The sequence below is a fragment of the Schistocerca americana genome, chromosome 1 (genome assembly GCF_021461395.2).
Source record: "Schistocerca americana isolate TAMUIC-IGC-003095 chromosome 1, iqSchAmer2.1, whole genome shotgun sequence".
Classification (NCBI taxonomy): domain Eukaryota; kingdom Metazoa; phylum Arthropoda; class Insecta; order Orthoptera; family Acrididae; genus Schistocerca; species Schistocerca americana.
This window is the reverse complement of record NC_060119.1, coordinates 799,854,949-799,869,305: the sequence shown is the minus strand read 5'-3', so window position 1 is coordinate 799,869,305 and position 14,357 is coordinate 799,854,949. Positions and strand designations below refer to the sequence as shown.

Below are 14,357 nucleotides of genomic sequence, written 5' to 3'. Positions count from 1 at the left end.
ACCGATGCTGAACCGCCGACTGTTCCACGGTGTCAAGCCGTGATGTAATACGTCACAGTCACCGTGATGGGTCAGGGCAAGCTGTCAGTTCCTTCAACTGAACAGGGGAAATGAGTTTCCTGATAGTAAGTGGCGTCATCTACGTTTAGTTTGCATGATTAGATCTTGACAAAGTCGGTTGTGTAAAAGCGGCCTCTTCCTCGCCCTTGGGCGGACGAAGGACGAAAGTGTCGTTTCTTTCCATCCACTTAATGCTGTTTCGTAGGCTACTCACGTCAGACATTGCGAAGGCGAAGTGAAGAAGATAGTTCAGGGTTGCAGAATTTAAAGACAGTTACATGGTTTTCAAATCAGACCTTGTTATGAACGCGATAGTCTTCAGACCAGAAGTCTGCATAATGGTGAACAACCACGTTTTATATGCAGGCTTCAAGGTTCATAAATGTCGAAGCTAAGTCTTGATCCGCTGTCCACAAAAGCACCGATGACAGCTTGTGATCTTATTTCAAATTCGGCAAGAGTCAAATACATAGGTTTAGTTGAAAAAGTACTTTCCCTTTATTACTCACCCTCAGATACGAATTGGAACTGTTGCAACAGCTTCGATGTTTCTCCAGTCATTCGAAATCCACACTTTGCTTTTTAGAGTAATTTTGCGACACAGGATCATGCGACATACTGGAGAATCATCAGCCCTCGTAAATCCGCTCCCCTTCTTCCCCCTTACGCATTTCTGCTTCCTATATGCATTGATGTACTAAGTTTCCAAATGTCGTTTGCCCACCATCGATTATGTTGTCTTGGCCTTATTTCTTGAAAGTTAGCACAGAACTTCCTTGGTTCATGTAGCATTCATTCGACTGCGTGAACGTCCCACCAACATCAGCATTTTTTCGTTTAGATCACTACTATGTTGCAGGCCAATCTGTTGGCTGATATGTTTTTCCTTTGTCCGCTTGTAACGCTCAACATGAAATTCTCCTTGGCTCGCTGAAAACTAAATTTCTGAACGGTTTTCTCATTGAATCTTCATTACCATAAGCCCAAATTGGTGATGGTACAAATCGAAAGGTTAGTTTGAAAGAGACTCTTTCCTTAAAGAAATTACGGGAGAAGGATGGCATTGAAATAGATCTTATTTTTAATAAAGAAACGATTCTAGCAATCAGATTTATGGAAACAAAGGAACAGTTGGGTTATTTATCTTCCTGTGCCCCTGTCTCTTAAACTGCCCTAAATATCGAAATTCGTAAACTGGTTATGTCATTTCAAATTTTTACTTCCTTTTCGGTGTACATAAAAAAATTTAATGGTGGAAGGAGCGGGAGCTAGAAATTTCACACTGGAAGGTATCAGCTCCAATGAGTAAGAGTTGACAACGTGCAGGGCCAAGATTAGGCCAATGTGATGGGCATGTCAACGTGTATAAATTGCACAATATCTTCCCCGTCTGCTGCACGGCAAACATCTAAGCGGTGGCCAAACTGGTTTCACATGCGAAGAAGCATGTCTCGTGCTTCGGAGATTGCCACAGCAGTGACAAGATGCCGCAGGTCGGCCAGAGTTGTCGATGAAGGTGGCAAGTATACAGGCTCCGCTAGATAGCCCCGCGAGAAAATCACAGGGCGTGAGATCAGATCATTTCGGTGGCCAGAAGTGTAGAGCTAGGTCATGATTTCCCATGCGACCTATCCATCGCCCCCATGCGAACTACCCATCGCCGAGAAAGGGATTGATTTGAAAATTCTCGGGCATGACGGTGCTATTATGGCGGAGCCCCATCCTGTTGGAAAACTTAAGTCCTGTTAAGGAAAAATCCATTATTCAAACATGTCAAACTAAGTTATTCCACTTAGTGCTTACAACTGTCTATTGGCGCGAATACCCTAGCGGCCGTTCATGCGGCTAGTTAACGAAACAAAACTTTGGAAATCAAGCTTTCCTGCGATATACTGTTCATGTCCCACCGGTCGTGAAACACAAATTGTCAATCTTTTTGATTAAACTTGTATATTTTTTAGAAAACCTAAGGTTATAAAAATACGAAATGTAATATACGAAAGAATTCACTGAGGAAATTACAAATTTAAGAAACATTGTTGGGTACTGGGACACGTAACTTTTACCAGGATGTGTAATTTGTCGTCTTGCAAGCATTGAAATAATTTACGTTCCTAGGCGAGCTATGTCTGCCCATATCAGATAAGCTTCTTTAGGTGTTAGCGCTTAATGCATGGCGGAATGACACATTGAGATGGTCCAAATAAGCTAATACTGGCACATGGCTGCTGTCAGAACACTAATGACAAGGATGCGTCATTGTCTTGCGGGATCGTTGTGGCTGGGCGTTGGATGGCATCAAAGGAAAATCTTATAAACGTAGGTGTTAAAACCACTACCATCGCCTGATGGAACTTCTGAATTCGCGCTGAAAATTTGGCAGCTACCTAGTTCTTACAGTAAAGGCGGCGTTGGAAGGAAGGTAATAGCATTGTAAAATTTCTAATAAGCACGCCGTACCAATTCAGTGGACCCCTCCCCAGAAGACGTCACGCAAATAACGTCTAACAGCGATTGTAGCTTTGATGGCCTCAATTGGCTGAGGTAGTGTGTCCACAAGTTTGTTCAGTTGTCATCTTAAGTTGAAGCCGTCCATTGATATCATCTTGGAGATACAAAACTGAGTAAGGGCTGGGTGCTAAGTTTCACCGGCTGTTTGAAATAATCCGGCATTTTTCTATTTGATTGTGAGATTCAACTCTTTGAGCCCCGGTGGTTTATGCTGCAATCAACCATTTTATTAATTTTGTTCTCGAGCATCAGCGTGTTCAGCATGAAGCCACAGATACTGCGAAAGTTCTGATTCAGAGCTTCCGTAGCATCGGTGGTTTCATGCTAAAAGCGCTAAGGCTGGAGAAGAAAATGAATAAAATGGTGGGCCGCGAAAGAAACCAGTCGCTCAAACGGTTAGGCACGCGAATAAAGGATTAAGCATGCGAATCGAGGTGCGGTAAGGCTGAGTGTTCGACAAACCAGGAACGTAAGCGTACGCATTTGAAGATCAGTTGTCACCTTGGGAGACAGGAGTGATGAACAGAGAAATAAAGTCAACACTTTGACAGCGATAACGTTTAAACAATCATCCTGGCTCATCTTCACGTTAAAGAGTAGGCCCAAGTGAAGGTACGAAAATATCACGGAACCTACATCCTTCACGTTGAAGGTTAAGTCTAATGGGCATTAGGTGCACTCGGTGCCTTGCGTCCAATGAGGTTGAAAATGAGCAGTTCTCCGGGAGCAGGGTGCATTTTTATCAGGGTGACAGGCACGTTCTCCATTGGGCACAGTATCAGTTAATTAGATATACAGAAGTGACAAACGTCATGGGATGCCTTGTAATATCGTTTCGGACCTTTTGCACGGCGTATTGTGGCAACTCCGCGTGGCATGCACTCAACAAGTTGTTTGAAGTCCCCTGCAGAAACATTGAGGCACGCTATCTCGATAGCGTCCATAATTGAGGAAGCGTTGCCGGTGCAATATTTTGCACACCAGCTGACATAAATTGTCCCATAAATGTTCGATGGGGTTGAAGTCTGGCTATCTGGAAGCCAAAGTCATTCCTCGAACTGTCCAGAATGTTCTAAAAACAGTTGCGAACAGCTGTGGCACGATGACATGGATATTTGTCATCCATAAAAAAATTTCATAGTTGTTTGGGAACATATAGTCCACGAATCGCTGTAGATAGTCTCAAAGTAGACGAATATAACAATTTTCGGTCTGCGAGCAGTTCAGGTGGATCAGAGGATCCTGTCCATTCAGTATAAAGACAGACCACATCTTTATGGAGCCACCACCAGCTTGCACAGTATGTTGAGAACTAGGGTTCGCGGCTTTGTGGGGTCTCTTACCAACTGGATTCGGGACTTCTATAATCAAGGCACAGTTGTCCAGTCGTCCATGGTCCAGCCTATATGGGCACGAGCCCACGAGAGACGCTGCAGTCGATGTTATGCTGTTAGTAAATGTACTCGCCACCATAGCCCATAACGCGAGATTTTGCCGATCTCTTATACGTTCGTTGCACGGTCCACACAGTTTTTTGGGTTATTTCAGTTTTTTGGGTTATTTCAGTCTTGCTTGTCTTTTAGTACTGACATCCCTAAACAAACGAAGGCCGTCAGCCACTGCGTTATCTGTGGTGAGAGGTAATGCCTTAAATCTGGTACTGTCAGCACACTCTTGAATTGGTTCAAATGGCTCTGAGCACTATGGGACTTAACATCTTAGGTTATCAGTCCCTTAGAACTTAGGTTAGTTAGGTTTAAATAGTTCTAAGGACATCACACACATCCATGCCCGAGACAGGATTCGAACCTGCGACCGTAGCAGTCCCGCGGTTCCGGACTGCAGCGCCTAGAACCGCACGGCCACCGCGGCCGGCTTACACTCTTGAATTCCCTAGAGATTTCCGAAATGGGATATCCCCTGTGTCTATCTCCAACTACCATTCCGTGTTAAAAGTCTATGTATTCCCGTCGTGCGGCCATAATCACGTCGGATACCTCTTCACATGAATCACCCGAGTGCAAATGACAGCACCACTGCTCTGCCCTTCTTTTATCTTGTGTGCGCGATACTATCCCTGTTTGTATATGTGAATATCACTATCTAGTGTGTGTCAAATCAGTGCGTACTGCAACACGACATCTAGTAATTAATTTTGAGAAATAGATGAGCGTGCAGGTCTTGTAGGGGGGGCAGGGTTCGAGTAACGCTGGAAGCCGCCCGGCAGGCCGGCGAGCTGCGGCTGTCCCGTGTCCCCCGCGTGACCTTCCCGGCCCAGCGTTGGGTTACCGCGGGCAGCCGGCCGCCGCCTTGCCACATTTCTTGCCGGACCGCTGCCCCAGCGGCTGTGTCTGCCACAGCCCGTCGCCTAACTGCTTGCTTCATAACCAGATCGCTAATTTGTTCTGAAAGTTGTTCCAAAAAAGTGTCGCGATTGTAATCCGTGCCGAGCTTTGCGTGAGAAACGTTAATTACGGGAAACGTTCAATTGGATGGGCTTGGTAGAACAAATATAAGAATTGATTTTACAAGTATGTAGATACCCACTTAAATTTCTATATAAGAGACTAAAGAACAGCGCGGAAGTAGCTAATGATTTGGAGCGACAGGTGTTAAACTCCCTTTCGCTATGTTTAGATGGATGTTAACGGCCGCATGTTGAAGTAGAACCAGTCGGCATTGAATCAGAGCTGTGAGGAGTTCGGAATGACGGTGCATTGTGATAAGTATAAGAAAAGTGAGGGAAATTAAAGTTAGGAGGTTGGAAGACATAGAAAGTTACTGTTTCCAGATATCGAGGAAGCGTAATAACTGAAGACACTAGATGCAATAAGATGAAATTGCGCGTAGCAGTCGTCAAGGAGGCAGTTAATAAGAGGCGGCTGCTATGTTGATACAGGGACAGGTGCATTAGGAAGAAACTGTCGAAGTGCTTTATTTGAAGCGTGGAATTATACGGAGCAGAGACGTGGACACTGAGTAAACAGCAGTAAGCAACGGAAGTATTGAGTTGCAGATTTGGAGGATGGGAGGAATAAAATGGATACAGTCAGAAATGAGGTTGAGAGGAGTGGAAAGAGACAAATTTTTAAGGTAATCGGGAAGGGGAAACACAGTTGGCTTGGACGTTGGATGACAAAAGATTATATATTGATGGATGCTTGGAGCAGGTGACCAGACAATGGATAGTATAAGGATTGAAAACAATTACGAGAAAACGAAGAGGATAACAAATAACAAAAGTGCATGGAGAGCTCCATGTCAAGATCCGACCTATGGCAGAAGCTATCGAGTAGGAAGATGGTTGTAAGAGCTCTTACAATCTTCGAAAGCGAACTCATGACACCCGATTAAAAGGGAACATCAACATACTCAGTACGGAAGTGCCCAACTTCTGGTACCGGAGACATAGAGCGCTTGTGCGTAACGGCAGACTCACCGCCTGCCCCTCTTCCATGCTAAAATGTCAGTCACTTTATCCTGATAGATCCTGGTAAAACGCAAGCGCGCCAAATTCGTAAAACTCGCGTAGTTCGCACAATGCCAGACAATGGCCGCCTTCCAAGGACAAAGGTCCGCTGAGGTACGACGTTTCCATGGGTCACGTAAGTTGTTCCACCTCTCAAACGTTTATGCAAATGTCTCGTTAACAAACATAGTGTCTATAGAGTTCAGTCAGAGGTAAACAGCCAATCATTTCTCCTCTTCTTTCAAGAAGGAAATGCCTTGTACTCTGCGGTGGCTTCCAGAGTGGAATTGTATGATTTAGGTGGATGAACGTGTGCAGTTGCAGTAATAATGTAAAAAGTTCTTCCGGTAGCCATGGAGAGCTAGCTTTTCCTAGGGGAGCTCCTGAGAGTAAACCAGAGAGCAGAATTTGAGCGGCGCCACTGGTGTGGTAATTGCCAGCCACGTTAGCAGCTTAGGTGTAAGCTTCTTTGTAACGTACTCGGCCGCTGAAGACTACCTACGGCATGCAAAATCCATTTACGAAAATCGCCTTTCCAGCAGGTGGAGTCTGTGTTGTCATAACTTTCACCTGGCGCTTTGCAAACAAAATTGTCGCATCACAACCATGCTTGGCGTAGGTACAGTAATGTGGCAACATCAGTCCATTCCATTACACGAAGAATGGATTTTTCTAATATCAACTGAAAAAGGCTTATAAATAAGATTAATCTGTTGTATTACATTGATGCTCTAAATGCAGCTGCAAGTAAGCATAATCGCTGAGAAATGGAAATACGGCATGGGCGTTATATTTTTATAATTTTTCACAGTATTTATCTCGCAGCAGTTGTTGGTTACGCCACATTTTTTTTCGGTCCGCTGAACATCGGCATCGGAAACACGGATTGACTTACTATCCCGTCCTCTGTAACGCATCAACACAAGGCCCTCTTCGCTAGTTGCAAAACCACTCATATCGGCCTATTATTTGCTGTTCATTTTCAATCATAATCAGAACAATTTAAAGTAACAGCCGTAATGTTGTCAGCATACACACTGAGTATGTCTCCCAGTTATTTGAAATAGTCGCATGCGTGAAGTAGTCACATTGCACAGACCTGAACATTGCTTCGTGTTTGCCTGTTATTGGTCTCCACAAGTCATAAAAGTTTCCAGGCCTCCATCTCGACACTACTGCACACTGCTGCACAGTCGTATCAACCTGCTAGTTTGTGAAAGGTGGTCTCGCGAAGGTAAATCCGCCGCTTCTCTTTGCAATTTCTGAAAAGAATGTATTGCCCCCTGATGTGACTTAAACCACACACTATAATAATTTTTGTGCTATATTGCTGCAAGGCTAGCTAAATGAAAAATAGTCGCATGTAGAACCATGCCTACAGTGGACGAGAATATTTTCCTTAACTGGAAATGAAACGTTCTGTTGAATTCATTAAAATTCTCGTCTACCATGTAGAAGTATGCAGTAAGACAATGTGCTAAGTTATTTTTGAAGTGGAGGGAAATGGAAATTTGATTTAGAAGTAATGGCACTTCATCTATCAGGTCATCTCCTCATATTGCCTCGTTATTGCTGTGTGTCGCCATGTTAAGAGGGTATCAGTCGGGAGTTTCGATTATCGTGACAGGTTAAGGAAATGCGTCACTTTATAGCATTTGTACATTTTCCTTCAACTTAGGATGATTTCAAGGGAAAAACTGATGGTAACAGGAATAAAGTGAGCGATGTTGAAAAAACTGAAACCAAAGGGAGGCGGTTGTTCAGAAAAGAGTAACATAGATGGGAAAGATTACAACCATGCCCAATCTGTAAGTTTAGCAAGCAGTAAAGTAAACCAAGAATAATTAAGGTTAGGGGAATGAAGTTCAGAGAAGAGAAATAAAATCCTTGGGGTTTGCTGATGAGATTGCCCTTTCAGACAAGAAATCAATTGGGAAATCATTTAAACAGATTATCAGATGAATAGCAAATATCAACGAAAGTAAAAGATGGAGAAATGACTGCATCTAATGATGATGCTGAATTATAGTAGGAAATAAGTAGGTGACGTACGCTGTTCAAATAACTGACGACAGAAGTAAAAGATATAAAATGCAGACTGACACTAGAAAGAAAAGCATTTCTGAAAAAAGGGAAATTTATTAACATCGAATAAAAAAATTAGGCGTTAGAGCTTTTTGAAGCTTCTTGACCTTATAAGAAAGGTGAAACCTGGAAGATACGAAATTAAGACAACCATTTAAAATATGGTGCTGCAGAAGAATGCTAAAGGTGGGAATATACGATAACTGAGACGCTGCATCAAATAACAGATTGACAGAATTATATTGAAGAAGGGATGTTCATGTGATACATCATAAGGCAGCAAGAAATTGTGTGGTAAGGGAGGTAAGACTAGGGAGGTGAGGGAGAAATAAGTTCGCCAACGGTAAGCATGTTGAACTGGATGTACCTGATCTTGTCCTAATAAGTCCTAATTGTCAGTTTTGCGCAGGCTAAGTTCCTGCAGTTCCTGCATTTCCTGGGAGTGTTTTGTGGAAATGGGTGTCAGTTGCTGCAGTTATGCAGAGATCGAGAGACTGGATGTAGGATAGACTGACGTGGTGAACAGCTTCAGACCTGTCTTCGGACTGAAGGACACAAACTTCCGCACAGTTGAACAAGAATGTGAAGGCCGTTGTGAGGTGTGTGGCGCACGTGCAGGAAGTCCGCCCAGCCCTCCACCAGCCACCGCTGTCCAGCCAACTGGAAAGCCGCCCCGCCGGAAGTCCACGCTGTGTGTGACCACCTCCTCCTGTACACTCCACAACACTAGTCCTGCTAGATCCATACCTCCACTGTGTCTTCTGTAGCTGTGGCTGTTAGCTGTGCGTTTGATTGGTGAGGGCATTTAAGCGGCGTACGAGAATTGGACAAAACATTGGCGAATGGTAAGATCTTCCGTATAAAGCTAGTATTATTTTAATGCTGTGTGTGGCCATCATCCACAGAAAGCTCAAATATTCGTTTCTTAAATAAAAACCGTCTTCTCATTCTGCACTGTTCATGTACTGCTTCCAGATGCTTTATTCACTTCAAGGAATCGTCAGTGGATTAGTTCTTCGCGTTTTTGGTTGGTATTATCTGCGTTTCCATTCATCTGGTCACGTGTTGGTCGTACTGTAGCATAACTTACGAAACATAAGCATGTTTTCATGTAATGAACTTTCCTTCATAATTCTTTGCCCTAACTGCTGTGGAGCACTACTTGGCTTCTGTCACTAGTCCTAGATATTTCACGAAAACTGTGCTTGACATTCGCAACGACTGTATTCTCCTTGTTTCTATTATGAAGCAAAAGTTCATAACATGAAAACATGCGTATGTTTCGTAAGCGAAATAATAGTGCGTCCTCCAATGTGTGACCAGATGTGAGGAAACGCAGATACCAACAAAAAACGCGAAGAGCTATTCCACTGACGATGCCTTAAAGTAAATGGCAAAATTCACGTAGAAGAAATATACACTGCAGCAAGAGAAAGTGGTTTGTATTTGCAAAACGAATAGCTGATTCCAGAATGAGATTTTTCACTTTGCACCGGAGTGTGCGCTGATATGAAACTTCGTGGCAGATTAAAACTGTGTGCCGGACCAAGACTCAAACTCGGGACCTTTGCCTTTCGCGGGCAAGTGCTCTACCACCTGAGCTACCCAAGCAAGACTCACGCCCCGTTCTCACAGCTCAGTTGGTAGAGCACTTGCCCGCGAAAGGCAAAGGTCCCGAGTTCGAGTCTTGGTCCGGCACACAGTTTTAATCTGCCACGAAGTTCCGAATAGCTGATATTGTACATCAAACTGAGTACACACAGAGGAGGGAATGGTAGCCTTCGATGGGGAGAACGTTGCTCCTGACAGGGTTACGTACGAAGTGACAGTACTTCCGAAATTTGTCCTTTATGAAAAATTATTCTTAGCTTCTGCAACGGTGGGCGTTCTTATTAATCTAGTAGTAGTAATAGTAGTAGTAGTAGAAACATTGTTTCCTTCGTAGATTGTTTGCTTCTTTGTCACTGATGGCACCTGAGTTTTCTAGTATCGCCATGTTGAGTTAATAGTTTTATCTCTGTATATTCTAGACAGTTAAAACACACAACGAATACTGTGTTTTCCCTGTTTTCTCTCGACTGGCCCTATCAATGCCAAGTGGTCAGTTCATGACTGTCACAGCACCTTTCCATTATGATGCCCCCTTGTGTGGTAAGTGTATTCATAATTTCACTTCATCTGTTCTTCTTGAACATCATTTTGATGTTTCGTTGAATTCGCTTAGTTTAAGCAATGTTGCGGAGCGTCACACTGGAAAACTTATTCAGCTTATTGTGAGATTTACCACAACCTATATCAGACGTCCGGGAGCTGCTGTGCAGACCGTGCTTGTGGACGCTACTTACAATTGGCAGTCGTTGGGTGCGCCATTACGTTCCCTTCTCGTTTCGTGAAGAAATTCTTTCACCAATTTCCTGTATGTATGAATTTCGATTATCTGGTGGTTGCCAGCTGTTCCACATCGGATTTGACCTTACGTAACATCCGGATACGAGGCTAATTCGTAACGATAGCTGATAATTGTCAGATTAGTTTCAAATCTGTGTTAAACTTAATATTGCACCATTCGTCCTACATATTGTTTTCTTTCTGTTACAGGTAAGAAATTGATTTACAAGCAAGTAAGGTTCCCTAGGCGCGATTGAGGTAAGATATACTACAAATACTTACAGAATTAAGAACACGACATGTTCCACATGTCGGAGTACTCACACACTGTGATCAAAAGTATCTGGACAGCTGGCTAAAGAGGACTCAAAAGTTCGTCGCGTCCTCCATCGGTAATGTTGGAATTCAATACGGCGTTGCCCACCCTTAGCCTTGATGACAGCTTCTACTCTCGCAATCGTACGTTCAATCAGGTGCTGGGCGGTTTCTTGAGGACTGGCGCACACATTCTTCACCGACTGCTGCACAGAGGAGAGGTATCCACTCCGGTCGGTGAGATCTGGCACAACGTCGGCGTTCCAAAACATCCCAAAGGTATTCTATAAGATTCAGGTCAGGACTCTGTGCAGGCAAGTGCACTACAGGAATGTTATTGTCGTGTAACCTCCCCGCCACAGGCCATGCATTACGAATGTGTTAAGATAGTCGCCATCTCCGAATTGCTCTTAAATAGTGGAAAGCAAGAATGTGCTTAAAACATCAATGGAGGCCTGTGCTGTTATAGTGCTGTAGTGCTACGCAAAACAATAAACGGTGCAAGCCCCTCCATGAAAACCACCACCACACCATAACACCACCGCCTCCGAATTTTACTGTTGGCACTACACACGCTGGCAGATGGCGTTCACCGGGCATTCGTCATACCCACACCCTGCCATCGGATCGCCACATTGTGTACCGTGATTTGTCACTCCACACAACGTTTTTCCACTGTTAAATCGTCCAGTGTTTACACTCCTTACTCCAAGCGGGGAACCGTTTGGCATTTAGCGGCGTGATGTGCGTCCGTGAGCAGCCGCTCGTCCATGAAATCCAGGTTTTCTCACCTCCCGCCTCACCGTCAATTACTTGCAGTGGATCTTGATACAGTTTGGAATTCCTGTGTGATGGTCTGGGTGGATGTCTGCCTATTACACATTACGAGGTCCTGAACTATCGGCGGTCTGTCAGTCAATAGACGTGGCCGCCCTGTAAGCTTTTTCTGCTGTACGTGTCCCTTCGTTTCCACTTCACTATCAAATGGGAAACAGTGAGCTAGGCACGTTTAGGAGTGTGGAAATCTCGCCTACAGACGTATGACTCAAGACACCCAGTCACCTGATCATGTTCGAAGTCCGCGAGTTCCGCGAAGCGCCTCATTCTACTGACTACTGCGGTCGCTGATATGGAGTACATGGCAGTAGGTGGCAGCACAACGCACCTAATATGAATAAGTATGTTTCTGGGGTGTCTGGATACTTCTGATCACAGTGTAGCTTTCTTTTTGATTAAGAAGAGGGGGAACACTGAATATCGTTGTTGCACTTACTGAGCAGGAAGCAACGCTTAAAACTAACTCTCTCTCACTGAGAAATCGAAAATTGAGCTGCTGATTACGCCAGTTCGTGGACAAGCTACAGGATTGTGGCGAAGAGTTAGTGGACTTCATTACTCTGATAAATGCGTTAATCGAAGTATCCATAATGTGGATGGCTCGGAATACTTCAGGCAGTAAAAGTAGTCGGAATTTTTGAATACTCCCTTCCCTTAGGCTTACGTTGTTTCTTGGTGACAGACGGTAACACAAGCCTTCAACCAATTAAATTTACCGCACGTGACTTGAAGCAGACTTTGTTAGTACGTATAAAAGATAATTAGTACCGAAGTAAAGCCTGACCAAAAATTCAAAAAAGCACATAAAGTAGAGGAAGATCGCTGAAAATTAATTTGTTGACTCTAAAGTTTGTGTGACATGGGTTGCTGTGGCACGGGGGTCTGGAGGGAGTGTCAGGTAGTGCTGGGTCGGTCTATTTGTGGAATGTGTCGACACCTGGCAATCAGAGCGCGTGTTTTAATTAAAGCCGGCGGTCGGCTGTGCCAACTCCTCCCACACCGGCCGTACGTAAACACCGACAACTCTCACCGGCACCGCCGTCCTTCAGGAATTTACATATCAGTTAGATATCCCCAAAGTTGCAAGATTCCAAACAGGCGGAACACACAGATTTATAAACAAAGTTCACAGAACGCTGATAGTTTCAGCGTGGCAATGGGTGTTTCCTGCAATCGACGGTGTTGGCACTGAACTAGATTGCAGATATGGAAGTTAGACTTGTATTTATTTTACTAGCTGACAAACCAGGCATTACCGGGATGTTCATTTTTACCAATTTTGTATGAGAAACGAAACCTTATCTGTAGACTTGGTGAGAGATGATCCCAGACACTTTCTATCTGTTGGGCACTGCTGCGTGGCATGTCTACTAAGCGATTTTGTAAACAACTCTTCACAGCTACATAAACGGCTATTTTTTCCGCCTACAGGAGTTTGCGTTTCGTAGTTGGTAGATGTCAAAAGCGCTGACAGGCGTTAGGGATTTCTGAAAGTTGAGTCGATTGCAGGAATGTCTTAACTCTTTCAGACCTGAATTTTTTTGGAGGTAGAAAAATTTTTCTTTATGCTCTAATTTTGTTTCATTTTTAATTGTTTTAGAGGCAAGTTAATACACACCTGTGTTGAAAATAACTTTCTACACAAGGTTTCTTTTGAACGGCAAAATTTTTGAAATATTCACTGTTCTAACAAACTGATCGTTCAGTCATTACCATGAAAAATATTTATTAATAACTAACCAACCACTTCCGTGTATTCTGGCTGCCACAAGCTGCTGCGTACTGCTACATTCACTTGTTCATAATTTTATAGCTGTCCAACAGATGGCAGCACTTCGGCATGGTGAAAAAATTGAACATCCACGATTGTGTACATGAGGCTTCGACTAGGGATAACTGTTTGTGTTGCAGCTAAAATACAACAACATTAATGTACGCAATTCTAGCCAGAACGCCTGAAAGCCTCAATAATAGACGTACTAAAACTTCATGCATGATGCAGCATTTTCTTCACGCATCTCAGTTCATGACGTCGTATCTCTTGAACTGTTAGAAGTAGGTCATTCTTACTCTGCGATTGTTAGCTGACAGTAAGGGATGTGTGTACAAAGTTCGGTTGAAATCGAACCAGTCGTTCGGAGACGTCACGCACACGCACACAGATTTATTTTATTTATCTACATTCAAGGTTCATATCACAATGATATGGAAATTGTCCACCCCACAGGAGACCGCAGGTTACTTTCTTCCCTCTTCACCTTGTTGTGCCTTAAGGATTTTTTCAGTTGATGGTAGTCCTTACTCGCAGCTACGAATACATTTGATATGTTTTAATTACCTGGTTGCTTCACGATCTGAGCCTCAGCCAAAATCATTCAGAAGTATGTGTATTCACATTCAAAGAGACCTTTGGAGAAAAGAGAGCCACTTGTATGAATATCAAGAGCGTTGATGGAAACCCTGTTCCAAGCAAAGAAGGGAAAGCAGAAAGGTGGAAGGAGTATATAGAGGGTCTATACAAGGGCGATGTACTTGAGGACAATATTACGGAATGAGGATGTAGATGAAGATGAAATGGGAGATAAGATACTGCGTGAAGAGTTTGACAGAGCACTGAGAGACCTAAGTCGAAACAAGACCCCGGCAGCAGACAACTTTCCATTAGAACTACTGATAGACTTGGGAGAGCCAG

The 14,357-nt window shown here is 43.7% G+C and overlaps 1 protein-coding gene across 1 annotated transcript in view; it reads left to right on the top strand.

The window, feature by feature from the left end:
- LOC124612627 (failed axon connections) overlaps window positions 1-14,357 on the top strand; it is a 165,932-nt gene that overhangs the window by 98,218 nt on the left and 53,357 nt on the right. The gene's annotated exons all lie outside the window — the stretch shown is intronic.